Genomic DNA, 14,431 nt, shown 5'->3' on the forward strand with positions numbered 1-14,431 from the left:
GCAGATAGCTTGGCTTCACATAGGCGTCTTCTAATTGTAACAGTACTCACAGGTAACTTTAGACCTTCTTTGATCTTCCTGGAGCTGATTGTTGGCTGAGTCCTTGCCATTTTGGCTATTCTTCTATCCATTCGAATGGTAATTTTTCGCTTTCTTCCACGTCTTTCAGGATTTGGTTGCCATTTTAAAGCATTTGCGATCATTTTAGCTGAGCAGCCTATCATTTTCTGCACTTCCTTATATGTTTTCCCCTCTCCAATCAACTTTTTAATCAAAGTACGCTGTTCTTCTGAACAATGTCTGGAACGACCCATTTTCCTCAGAATTTCAGAGAGAAATGCACTGTAACCAGCATGTACAACATTTGCTGCCTTCCTTTTTTAAATAAGGGCAATAATTGCCACAAGTTTTTGAAAGAATGAATGACCTCACTAATAGAACTCCACACTGCTATTATTTTGAACATGCCCCTTTCAATTAGTGATTCAATTACACAGAATCAGCAGCATGCATCCATGACTGTTGGGTCTGTTGGATTTCTATTACTCTACTACACCTGCTAGTAAATTATTTGCCATGTAGAAATATAATTTCTACCAAAAACAGTGATCGATCAGGTTAGTGATGTCTGACTGCTATTTTGAACACAACTGTGTATATATATATATATATATATATATATATCAATATAGCAGCTTGCCAATTCTTAAATTTGGTGGCTGCTTTGGTTTTTAGTCTTTTTTCCTTTATGTTAACCTGGTGGTCTGGCCAGTAGCAGACGTCCTGTCTTAAGGTCCCCACTCTGGATGCAGGAGCAACAGAGACACCCTTGGACAGCAGCACGGTCAGCTTGCGAAGAGATGTAGAATCAGATGGACTTACAACAACTTAGAGCCGAATTACAACAAACACTTTACAGCAGCAATTACAGGAAACATTTTTTTTATTTTTGGGATAAGGTTTTACATAAAAAAATAAAAGCTGATCATTGTCTGCAGCCCTGTCAGTGTTAAATAGTTTGTCTAAAGTCAGAAACTGCCATTTTTGCTGGACAGCTTGGACTATTGAAAAAATTGTAAAAAAAAATGTAAGTTGAAAAATAACAGATTTACTGGCCAGAGCACCAGGTGAAAATAAAGGAAGAATGTGAAAGAGTATATCTGCATCAGTTGCTGTGTTACAATAAGATCAGCGCAGTGATGATACATCAATCTCAGTGTATCGGACTGATCTCTTTTTTTTTAACAAACTTTAGTGATATGTCACATAGACATTTCTTAACGTTCCATTGCTGGCCTCACAGTGCAAGGCAATCCACTGCACACAGTACTTTTTTCACCGCACACCACCACAACGCAATGGTGTGACCCAGACAGAGAGGGAGACTAGACATTTTGCTATGTCATATAGTGGGACTGTAGTGAAATAGCTACCCAACACATTCCTACCACATGTGTTGTGAATAGACTCATACAAAGGAAAAAAAAAAATCTCAGAATTGGTGAGTTGCAATATAATATTTGTTTGTTTGGGTGTTTAATACCACTTTAGGCAGTATTGCAGGCTCTTATTACATGATTCTGTTGGTTCCCAGAAAGGTTACAGAGGACCTGGGATTGACTTCCCTGTAATATCACACACTTTGATTAGGGACCATTTAGGGAATGATGACATCAGCAACCATAGCATGTGTGAACTTGGGCTTTAAAATGTGTACACAGCTCTTTTGCCTTCAGGAGGTCTTGCATGAGGTTAGCAGGTCTTTAAACCCTTTTTGTAGCAACCCTTGGAAGCACTGTCAAGATGCCCAGGGAAGACAGGGCAACATGAAAGTCCAACTCCTTTTTGAAAATCATTCAACTGCTGTATGATTACACAAAATGTTTTATTGTAGGGGCAGACAATGTTTTTTCAAAGCAAATGTGACAGATCTTTATGTCCCTGTGAGGAAAAGCTGTTGTGCTTAAGGAATAGAACACTGTGATGTGCAAAGCAATCCATGGTCACCTAGAAAACAACTCGGCTCTGTAGAAGCTTTTGGCTCACATAAAGTGGGATTTGGGCTTTGTTTTCACTGAAGATCTCACTGTTGGCGAACAAGATGCCAGCTTCTGCTTGTGAAGGTGCCATTGCCCCCTGTGATATCACAGTGCCTGCCCTGAATACTGGCTTGGGCCCTGGAAGACATCCTTCTTCTAGGCTTTGGGAATCATCACAAAAATCTCTAGAGGAACTATTGAAATCTTGAATGATGTACAGCTGATTAAGACAACTCCTTGAGCGCTTAGTCTATAATCGCCTAAGCTCCCACCTCAACGACAACAACCTCCTCGACCCCCTACAGTCCAGCTTCCGTCCCCTACACTCCACCAAAACTGCCTTACTCAAACTCACCAACAACCTGCTAACCGCCAAAGCTAATGGCCACTATTCAGTGGTCCTACTCCTCGACCTCTCCGCGGCTTTCGACACAGTCGACCACCCCTTCCTCCTCAAAAAACTGCACTCCCTTGGCCTAAGAGACTCCGCTCTTTCCTGGCTCTCGTCCTACCTATCACAACGCTCCTTCAGCGTTACCTATAATGCTACCAACTCCTCCTCTCTGTTGGGGTCCCTCAAGGCTCTGTCCTCGGGCCCCTTCTCTTCTCCATCTGCACCTGCTCCCTTGGCCAACTGATACACTCTCACGGCTTCAACTACCACCTCTATGCCGATGACACGCAAATCTATCTCTCGACCCCTCGCCTCACCCCTTCAGTCTCCGCCCGAATCACTACCCTACTGAACGACATATCAGATTGGATGTCGCTCCACTTCCTTAAACTGAACCTCTCCAAAACCGAGCTCCTTGTTTTCCCCCCAGCCCGCGCCCCCCCCCCTTGACTTCTCCATCACGACCAACAATGCCACCATCAGTCCCACCCCGCAAGCCAGAGTACTTGGTGTCATTCTAGACTCCAATCTGTCCTTCCAGCCCCAAGTCCAATCGCTAACAAACTCATGCAGACTCCACCTCCGCAACATCTCCAAAATACGCCCATTCCTAACCCCGGAAACTACTAAGCAACTCATCCACTCCCTCATCATATCATGACTCGATTACTGCAACTCCCTCCTCACTGGCCTGCCTCACCACAGGCTATCCCCGCTTCAGTCGATCCTGAATACGGTGGCCAGACTCATCCACCTTTCCAACCGCTCTGTTTCTGCCACCCCCCTCTGCCAATCCCTCCACTGGCTTCCGATTACCCAACGGATCGAATTCAAAATGCTAACACTGACGTACAAAGAGGTCCATAACTCTGCCCCAAACTACATCACCGACCTAATATCCAAATACCACCCAAAACGCAGTCTCCGCTCCTCACAAGACCTCCTTCTCTCTAGTTCCCTGGTCTCCTCCTCCCATGCCAGCCTCCAGGACTTCTCCAGGGCATCACCCATCCTCTGGAACTCCCTACCCCAATCCATCAGACTATCACCTACTCTCCTCTAGGCGCACCCTGAAAACCCACCTCTTCAGGGAACCCTACCGCGCCCTCTGCTAATTGCCGATCTCCTCCACTCTTCCCACCACTCCATACCCCACAGCTATTCCTCCCATACCACTATCCCCTCCCTCCTAGATTGTAAGCTCCAAGGAGCAGGGCCCTCGAACCCGTGTATCGCATTGTATTGTTATTGTACTGTCTCATGTATTGTCTCCCATTGTAATGTACAGTGCTGAGCGAACTGTTGGCGCTATATAAATACTGTATAATAATAATAGGTGCCAGCGAAGCCACCCTCCTGAACATGCTCATTTCCCCCTTCCTCTTTGCTTTGATCATCCAACATGTATATGACAATGTCAGCATCTGAAGCCCAGAGGTTCTGGATGTCACCGAAGATGCTCTGCATACTGGCTATTAATTTATTTTTATTTTTTTACCAAAAAGGCAAGAAGTTTATTGGACAAAGCAAGAGATTACAATACAAAAACAGTTACTGAGAAGTACACAATGGTTTCAATTGGTTACATACAACCAAACTAAGCAAAAAGGAACAACCCCCTGGTGACATTAGAAATATGAAATAAACCAAAAGAGAATAAAAAGGGCCTGTATAAGCAGCCCTTTGGCTGGCAGCACTAAAACAAATAAACACATCCCCATGTAATAGACACATCTCTTCCCTGTCCCATCAAAGGTGCACAGTGTGGACATACACATATAACAGTAACATATTGGCTTTTTAGAGGGTTTCGCAACATCGCCAGTGTCTGCCTTCAAATTGGCTATCCCACTGTTATCTTTGTGCCTCAGTAGGTATAAACAAGTTTTTGGTTATGATTAAGCATGAGATTTGTGTGAAACGCATTAAAAAGTCCTGTATTCATGTCCTGTGTTTTGTGTGTCCTATGGATCAATAAATACGCACTATATTCATCTATCCTTCAGAGTGCGGCTGACCCTTCTTCCTATTATAAACAAGTTCTTGCTATTGCTGTGGAAACAGATTATAGCTTCCCATTAGCAAATAAGATCAAGACTTTCTTGGTAGACCCACCAGCCTTCATGGTTGATGCTCCGACTTCTTCAGCTGCACCAGCCCAAGAGGAAAAGAAGGAGCCATCTGATGATGATATTGGGCTCTTTGACTAAGTCTGTTTTAGTGTGAAGTCTCATTAAATGCTTACATCTTCAAACTTTAAAAAAAAAAAGTGTACACACACACACACACAGTAAGAAGTGGGCAATTGTAAACATCACAGAGTGGCCAGCTCTGCATTTACATCAAGGAAGTTCTTTCCTACGTAATCTTTTAGCAGATGAACAGATATGCAGAACATATCAACACTATGTATGACGAGGAGTGTTGGTTTTCTAGGTTAACCTAAAATATCAGTTTCCTTTTACCTCATAACTGCACAAAGAGGAACATTTGAAATCAAAATATAACAGATATATTGTAATAATAATAAGATATTTCTAAAACAGGGAGAGTTCCTTATTCTCGTACTGAAATTTCCTGGTTATGTAATGGAGATGTTACCCTGCAAGTCTGAAACCACTATTAAGACTATAGTCTCTTTCCATAGCTTCACATTTCAAAATGCATGCGATTTTTCTGTTTTTGGATGGAACTTTTTATGCATTTTGCAGGGAGATTAAAAGCATGTCAAATGTGTGTGTTTACAATTTCTTCATGTGGTTCCAAACATCCCTATAGTGAATGTGTTTTTGTCAAAATGCTGCAAGCAAAGATTGTAAAAAATGCATACATTGAAAATGCTGCATGAAAACAATGCCCCTGAGTATAAGGCCTCATACACACAGGACGTTTGGAAGCCTTTCCTCCTGGCAGCAGCGTTTTGGCAGTAATAAAGACGGCCGCTTGTGTGATGAACACGGTGCCCGACCCCTGCTCTTCTCACCAACTCGTGACAAAGGACCAGCCAATCTCACACTACGCTGTCACTTGCGATTGTCACTGGGTTAGGTTAATTACACAATTAACTGTTCCAACTGCCACCACCGCCTTTTTACCAAGAAGGAGGAAACTCACAATCTTAGCAATAACACTGATATGCTGGTGCAGTGGGTCCTGGGTTCCTCCTAGTGCATGACAATGCCCAGCCTCATATGGCGAGAGTATGCAGACAGTTCCTGAAGGATGAAGGAATTGATACCATTGAATGGCTCCCAGACCTTAATCCAATAGAAGACCTCTGGGATATCGTGTTTGGGTCCATCCGACGCTGCCAAGTTGCTCAGTGATGCCCTGGTGCAGATCTGGGAGGAAATACCCCAGGAAAACATCCGTTGTCTCATTAGGAGCATGTCCCAACATTGTCAGGCATGCAAACAAGCATGTGGGGGCCATACCAACTACTGAGTACCATTTTAAGTTGCTGCAATGAAATTTCAGCAAAATGGACTTGCCTGCTGCATTATTTTTTCACTTTGATTTTCGGGGTGTCTTTGAATTCAGTCCTAGGTTGATAATTTCATTTCCATCAAATGATGGGGCATCCTTACGTTCCTAACACATTACCCAGTCCATATCAGTACAGATATCCAGCATGATATTTTTCCCCATTGAGATCTGATGTTTTTTCAAAGTGCTCCTTTAATTTTTTGAGCAGTGTATTAAAAGCCAGCAGCTACAGTATTTGTGAGACTGGAGCTTCTCTTTAGGTAAAACCTTTCTGTTTACATTACATACTTTATTTTAGACCTAGTGCTATCACTGAGTCTCTGTGCTTCTCTATACAATGCAGGTAGATCTTGGCTAGTGGACGGGGTAGGCAGGGTGCTGTACATAACATCTCAGCACCCTGCCTTGGTACTTCTTTCAAGAGTTCTTAGCCCTGATGCAAGCAGTGGGCTGGCTCATGGGAGGCATTATGCAAACAACAAAATGTTTTGTTGGAGATTGATATCGTTATGTACGGTATCGTTCTTCATTTTGTTTCTCTTCTTGATTTTTCTTTTTTTGTTTTCTTCTTGTCGGAAAATCCAATAAAGAATATGTGAAATAAAATGCTTTGTTGGGTAAATGTCAGTCTGGAGGAGTGGTAGACATTTCTAGACAGGAAGCACTTGTATACAGACGGCCCTATGTAATACCCAAATATGTTGCTGAGCTTTCATAAATGAAAGAACAGAAATCAAGTTCATTTAAAGGTGTGGGCAAAGGGCAAGGCCCTACCAAAGTATTGTGCAATGTGTTAGGCAGATGTGAAAAAATGATGTAAATTAAGAATAGTTTCAGAAACAGAAGTCTTAATAGTTTATTTTTTATCAATTAACAAAATGGAAAGTAAATGAACAGAAGAGAAATTTAATCAAATCATTATATGTTGTAATCACCCTTTGTCTTCAAAACAGCATCAATTCTTCTAGGTACACTTGCACACAGTTTTTGAAGGAACTCAGCAGGTAGGTTGTTCCAAACATCATGGAGAACTAACCACAGATCTTCTGTGAATGTAGGCTGCCTCAAATCCTTCTATATTTTCATGTAATCCCAGAGAGACTTGATGATGAGATCAGGGCTCTGTGTGGGCCAAACTATCTCTTCCAGGACTCCTTGTTCTTCTTTACATTGAAGATAGTTCTTAATGACCTGTATGTTTGGGGTCATTGTCCTGCTGCAGAACAAATTTAGGGCCAATCACATGCCTCCCTGATGTTATGGCATGATGGATAAGTATCTGCCTGTATTTCAAAGCATTGAGGACACCATTTATCCTGACCCAAGCTCCAACACTATTTGCAGAATTGCAGACTCAAACATGCAAGGAACCTCCACCATGCTTCACTGTTGTCTGCAGACACTCATGATTATACTGCTCTCCAGCCCTTCGGTGAACATAGGAACTGGGGTGCAGAAAAGGTGAAAGCAAGTGCTCTGGACTGATGTCACAGCCTGGGAGGGGGCTGACTACACAGCAGCATGTTACATGTCCTATGAACTCAAGCCCTCTATTTCAGGCCATTCGGTACAGAGATAACTGTCTGTGAGGCATGTGCTCCACCCCCTAGACGGATCAGATGCTTGAGTGACAACAGACTTAAAGTTGAATGGTATGGAAGGTATTGCGTAGTAGCTAAAGGATTGTCCTACTCAACTGATCTTTTGATCTTGTGTGCGACCCCCCCACTCCACCCCATCCTCCACACCATTAAAAGCATCCACCCTTAGTTAAGTATCTGATCTGCCTAGGGGTGGAGCACTAGCTTGACTGACAGGGTACTCTGTTCTGAATGGCCTAAAAGGGAGGGTGTGGATTTGCTAAAGTGATGTCACAGGACATGTAACTTCCTGTTGTGTGGCTCTCCCCCCCCCCGACCCTGCTGATAATAAGGGACAGGGATCATGTGACCTACCGTAGGTGAAAAATAAAAGAAAAAAGCTGCAGGTAACATTATGTTTAAAGCTCTGTGTAAATACACATGTGACTGTTTGTGTGCTCCACCTATGCAGGGACAAATAGCTGGGTTAAGAATCACTTTAATACACACTGAAACGCTCACAGTGTGCAGTGAAATCAGAGTAAGCAATTCAGTTCAGGAGAGGAGCCTGGACAACTGTAAGAGACTGAAAGTAAGGCTGGAGTTCAGCTTTAATACAGAAAGTACCAGCTATCAAAACATTTGCAATAAACACACAAAACCCATAAACTTTTTGTAATTATTGCATGTCTGTTGACAGAATTTAGTCTGCATATTTGTGGGTATCGCTCATACTGATGACATTTTTGTCATGTGAGGAAGCAACAGGGTGACCCCTATAAATAGGAAGGGCAAGGATCATGAGCTTATTTTGTTTTTCTCAGACCCAGATTTGCATTTGTCCTTATGAATGCAGCCTTTATGTTTGTATTTTAACTTTTTGATCTTTTTTTATATTTTTTTAATCATTTGCTTCTTCATTTTAGGTCTCTGAGGAAGAAGGTTTGAACTTATTAGTATGTTGTTTGCTTTTTCTACTATGTATCCTCAATTGTTTCACTTTATATCCTTTTTCTTTATACAAATTACTGCCTATGTATACACATATACGTATATGCTTGCTTGTTAAATTGTTACTAGATGCTCAGAGTGCTGCAACAATTGGACATTATAAATGCTGCTGCCAGGCTCATCCACCTTACCAACCGTTCAGTGTCTGCTACTCCTCTCTGCCAATCCCTCCACTGGCTTCTTCTCACCCAACAAATGAAATTCAAAATACTAACAACTTGCAAAGCCATCCACAACTCTGCCCCTAACTACATCACTAACCTGGTCTCTAAATACTGACCTGATCGTTCTCTTCATTCCTCCCATGACCTCCTGCTCTCTAGATCCCTTGTCACCTACTGCTATGCTCTCCTCCAGGACTTTTCCCGAGCCTCTGCTACCCTTTAGAACTCTCTACTCCAAGTTGTCTGACTATCTCCTACTCTGTCTGCTTTTAAGACGATCCTTGAAAACCCTCCTCTTCAGAGAAGCCTATACTGCCCCCACCTAACAACTGGAGTTTTATTTTCTTCATCAGCTGATCCCCCCGCAGTTATTACCTTTTGTTTCACTTGACCATTCCTCCTAGATTGTAAGCTCTAACAAGCAGGGCCCTCTGATTCCTCCTGTATTAAATTGTATTGTAACTGTACTGTCTGCCCTCATGTTGAGCAAACTGTTGGTGCTATATAAATCCTGTATTATAACAATAATGATAATAATTATATTATCAAAGAAGCAAAATAAGAGCCTTTAAAATATGAAAGGAAACCTAAAGCTCCTCCTGCTGGCTCAAAAAGCCGAAGGAAAAATGTTTGTATGCTATGTCACATAGTTATCTGTCAAAAAACAAATTTTCTTTGTTCTGATTTTATAAATAAGGGAGGAAGTTACACAAAAAAGCAATTTTCATTCCACTTAATGTTTAATTATTTAAAAATATTTCAAGAAATATAATATTGTTGAAACCAGAAACCTTCTTTTATAGGCCAGTTGTATCTGAATTACCTCTGTTAAGTCTTGCTTTAAGCAATGTGCATTTTAAAATGTAATGGCAGCAACTGGTTAATTCCAGGATCATGGATGTAGCTGCATCATAACCCTGGTATCATTATTTTCAGCAAGTGACTGACTTTCTTGTAGAAATGATCCGGGCAGCTTTACAGCCACACAATCACTTTTACAGTACTCCAAAGGCCCCCACCCACCTGAGATGGTTACTGGTCTCTCCTGTTCCTCCGGGAAGGCCGCGACTGCGCTAAGCGGTCTAGACAGCTGCCCACGAAGTTGATGGAGGAACATCTGTGACCAATGATTACAGAAGTAAGAAGGATTTTGTCACCTCTGGCTTCAGGGAAGTGTCTAACCAAGCAAACTCTGTGCTTGGTTAGTTGGTTTGGAGGGCATGGGAGACATGGGGGGAGGGTGGGATCTGATGTCTCGATAAAGAGTACCTGTCATCTGCCCAAAACTATTACAAGTGGGCTTATTCACCACCTTGTAAAGGCAATAAAGTTAAATGTAAAAAAGTACTAATAAAACAAAAAAGTAAAACAGCCATAATTTTATTTTGCAGGGCCTCTGGATATAATGTTTTGGAGTTCTAAGTAATTTTCTAGTAAAAAAAAATGCTGATTTTAATAGAGATGTGCATGATGAAAACATTTGTTTCATTTCGTATCAGATTCATTTGTTAAGTCAGTCATTTCATTTCATTATATTTGTTATGTTAGAAGGATTAATTTTCAGAATTTATTTCGTATATTCAGATTAATTTCGTATATTCATTCCAAAATAATTTGTATTTTCGGAAGTTATTTTGGAAGATTCAGATTCTTTCCTTTATGTTGGCGACTTGCTTGTGATTTCAATGTGACCTTGTTTATATTTTGCTTGACTTTGGCTAATAATAACAATGCAGAGTGGGTCAATATTATTGAACTTACAAAACCCACTGAAGTTGCCAAGAAATGAAACAAATGAATATAAATTAATTTATTGTTTTCGTTATAATTTATTTTGTTTCGTTGAAATTCACAACTATTGGGTTCTGAAGATTTGTATACATCCGAATCTTCACATACCAAAAATGTTGTTTGAATTTCAATTCATAACTAAACGAATTGCGCAAAAAAAAATTGAAAACTGCCGTCGTAGGCAAGTGGTTAAAGAAGAATTCCAGTCAAAATCTTTTTAGGTTTTGTATAGAATGGAGAGGGCTAAGAACCTCTGGCAGATTTCCATTTGCTGTATTTGTCCCTTTCACAACATTTCCTTGCTTTCTATTGTGTCATCAGGACAGGACGGTGGGAAATCCCCTCAACATAGCCACAGACAGCAAAAACCTGAAAAAGGTTCCAACCTTTCCTGTGTATCCATTAAAAAAAAATACATTTGGGCTGGAGTTCTACTTTAAGTCACTGATTAACAACATACATCGTATTGTTTTGTTATAAAAGATATCAACTGCATCTGTGCCACTTTGGGTTAATTCCAAAATTGTGCACTGGCAGAACGGAGGTTTCTGTCAGTGAAATTACCATTTTACTCATCGCGCTATTACTCATATTCTGAACTATTTCTGTGGTACTCCTAAATGCAAGTAAATGATGTAAAACTTCAGATAAAGCCATGAGAGATTTTAGAGATAAATATTATAGTATTACAACATACCAGTAGCTAAGTATAGGTTTTCTATTTGCAGCTGGTATATATGACTTGTAATTTAACTGATTAATATATGCTTCACTTTCACTTGTAACTGTCTATAAGGTAGCAAAAGTTGTTTTTCCATAGTTATATACATACAGTTATGTTAAAAATGATAGCAGTCAGACATCACTAACCTGATCAATCGCTGTTTTTGGTAGAAATGATATTTCTACATGGCAAATCATTTACTAGCAGGTGTAATAGAGTAATAGAAATCCAACAGACCCAACAGTCATGACATGCATGCTGCTGATTCTGTGTAATTGAATCACTAATTGAAAGGGGCATGTTCAAAATAATATCAGTGTGGAGTTCTATTAGTGAGGTCATTCATTCTTTGAAAAACAGGTGGCAATTATTGCCCTTATTTAAGGAAGGAAGGCAGCAAATGTTGTACATGCTGGTTACAGTGCATTTCTCTCTGAAATTCTAAAGAAAATGGGTCGTTCCAGACATTGTTCAGAAGAACAGCGTACTTTGATTAAAAAGTTGATTGGAGAGGGGAAAACATATAAAGAAGTGCAGAAAATGATAGGCTGCTCAGCTAAAATTATCGCAAATGCTTTAAAATGGCAACCAAAACCTGAAAGACGTGGAAGAAAGCGAAAAATTACCATTCGAATGGATTGAAGAGTAGCCAAAATGGCAAGGACTCAACCAACAACCAGCTCCAGGAAGATCAAAGAAGGTTTAAAGTTACCTGTGAGTACTGTTACAATTAGAAGACGCCTATGTGAAGCCAAGCTATCTGCAAGAAGCCCCCGCAAAGTCCCACTGTTGAAAAAAAGACATGCGCTGAAGAGGTTACAATTTGCCAAAGAGCACATTGACTGGCCTAAAGAGAAATGGCGCAACATTTTGTGGGCTGATGAAAGTAAGATTGTTCTTTTTGGGTCTAGTGGCCGGAGACAGTTTGTCAGACGACCCCCAAACACTGAATTCAAGCCACAGTACACTGTGAAGACAGTGAAGCATGGTTGTGCAAGCATCATGATATGGGGATGTTTCTCATACTATGGTGTTGGGCCTATTTATCGCATACCAGGGATCATGGATCAGTTTGAATACATCAGAATACTTGAAGAGGTCATGCTGCCTTATGCTGAAGAGGAAATTTTTCAGTTTATATAGTGAATGTTTGAGTTTGTAAAGAAGAATACAAACACTGCTCTTTTTTTGAACAGTCTAATATTCACTTTTCTTCAATTTTTTTAGAGGAACAACACAAATTTGATATATTTTTCTTCATGTGTTGATTTGGAATAGAATGTGTAGTGTTCCCAATGCATTTTTTGTGTATGGAAATAAAAGCTATTAGAAGGATTTTGAACTTTTTTCAACACACTGCTATTATTTTGAACAAAACTGTATATATAAAAATGTATATGTATGCACCAACAAAAAGGGAAGATAAAAGGGATAGTCCCTAGACATTTTCAACCAACATCTGCAGAATAGATAAGAGGGTACTGTTTTTTTTTGTGTATTATGTGTGTATGTTATCATTGCTGTTTTGTGCTTTAATTATTCAATCACCCAAGACCTCAACACAGTTTACAGGATAATAGAAAGGAAAATAAAAACTAACCACTTAAAGTATATGTAACCCTTCACCTTGTAAGAGAACCCATTCAGTTTAAAATAGAAATAAAAGGTAAAACATTTGTTTATGGATGTAAAAAACATTATATATAGCTTTTTCCCTGTTTAATAAGTGATCACATACCCTCTAAGCTCCTTATGCGGGGGGCGTGATCAGCGGGGCATGTAACTAGACGTGTTCTCGAGCAGCTCTGCTGGAATCCTGCCATCCATCCTGTCAGCACCGATATCCTGACCCCTCCTTGTCTCAGAGGCACCTAGCCTGCTACCTCTCTGCTCCGTCCATCCTCTCATACGGCTGAACCGCCGATCGTGATGTCCAGAAGGGGGCAGATTGGCCGTTCTGTTTTCGATCCTGCCAGTCAAGATGGCGACCTCCCGCCCCGCTCTGCAAAGGAGGCAGCTCTTTTCAAGAACCCCAGCCAAGGATCTCCCATCTTTCTCCTTGCTTGCCCCTGCAGGAGCTGTGCCTGATGCAGATGCTGGGGACATGGGCTCACCTTTCCCCTAGCTAGAGGAGCCTGCTGCCAACCCCTCTGTGAGTGTGCCTTACCTATCTGTCCACATGGCACCTGCCATACAGTCTGCATGGAAAAATCCTGTGGTGTTCATCGAGTCTTGGTTGGTGGCTACTTTGGGGGAGGACGCCTTTTTCCCCATGTTTTCTGTAGAGAGAGCCCATAGGGTTCCCACTAGACTGCCACCTACAGGCCCCCCCCTCCCGAGACCCTTCCTGTTTCATTTACTTAACTATAAAGACAAGGACGCTATCCTGACCAGAGCTAGAACAACCGCCCGATTCTCCTTGCTTCCGATTCCCTGACTTCTCTGCTGAGGTTCAGCGGCAGCGAGCAAAATTTCTGGGTATTAAGAAGAGAATGCGTGCTCTTGGCATTCAATATGTTATGCTGTACCCTGCTAAGTTAAAGGTCATCACAAATGGCACTTCTCAGTTCTTCGATATCCCTTCTGCGGCAATGAACTGGCTGGATAGAAAGGACGTCATCCTCCAACTTAATAGCTGGGTGTCCTTCTTTCTCTACTGTATGGTGCTTTACAAGTTCCACTCTACATGGTGGATGTACTGTACCTATGGCTGTTATAACCCCTCTCTTCGTTGTATATCGTTGTTGCTTATAAAGAATACCATTGGGTATTGTACACCTTTTGTGCGTTTAAAGTGACAGAGTGACGAAACTGGTCGATATGTTTTTATAATATGCAAATTGAATGGTTTTCTTTGTATATTTGCTGCTATGTATGTCTCTGCACCCTTCTCCTCAGAGCCTTTGAAAATACTTGCTCAATGTATTGCTCCATATCTGAATGTCCCAGTCCTAGCTCTAGGGGACTTTAATAATTTTTTAAACCCCACGCTGGATAAATTGTCTCTTACTTTGCAGATTGCTCCTCCAACTACTCAGCGTACTCCCTTTGCTAATCATTTCCTTGAATTAGGTCTTACAGATGTGTGGAGGGAAAAATATGCAGACCTTAAATGTTACTCATGCTACTCATACTAATATATTTTTCATAATTCTCCTGTATGGATCTCACAGAAATGGTTTAAACGGGGGGATTCCCAACTTAGGGACCTTATCTGGAAAAGGGGCTTGACTACCCTACAG

The 14,431-nt window shown here is 41.1% G+C and overlaps 1 pseudogene; it reads left to right on the forward strand.

The window, feature by feature from the left end:
- Positions 1-1,791: 1,791 nt before the first annotated feature.
- LOC149473349 (large ribosomal subunit protein uL10-like) lies at positions 1,792-4,643 on the forward strand (annotated as a pseudogene).
- The last annotated feature ends 9,788 nt before the right edge of the window (positions 4,644-14,431 follow it).

The sequence above is a fragment of the Staurois parvus genome, unplaced genomic scaffold (genome assembly GCF_062004578.1).
Source record: "Staurois parvus isolate SC_StPar_1 unplaced genomic scaffold, SC_StPar_1.0 ptg000017l, whole genome shotgun sequence".
NCBI lineage: Eukaryota > Metazoa > Chordata > Amphibia > Anura > Ranidae > Staurois > Staurois parvus.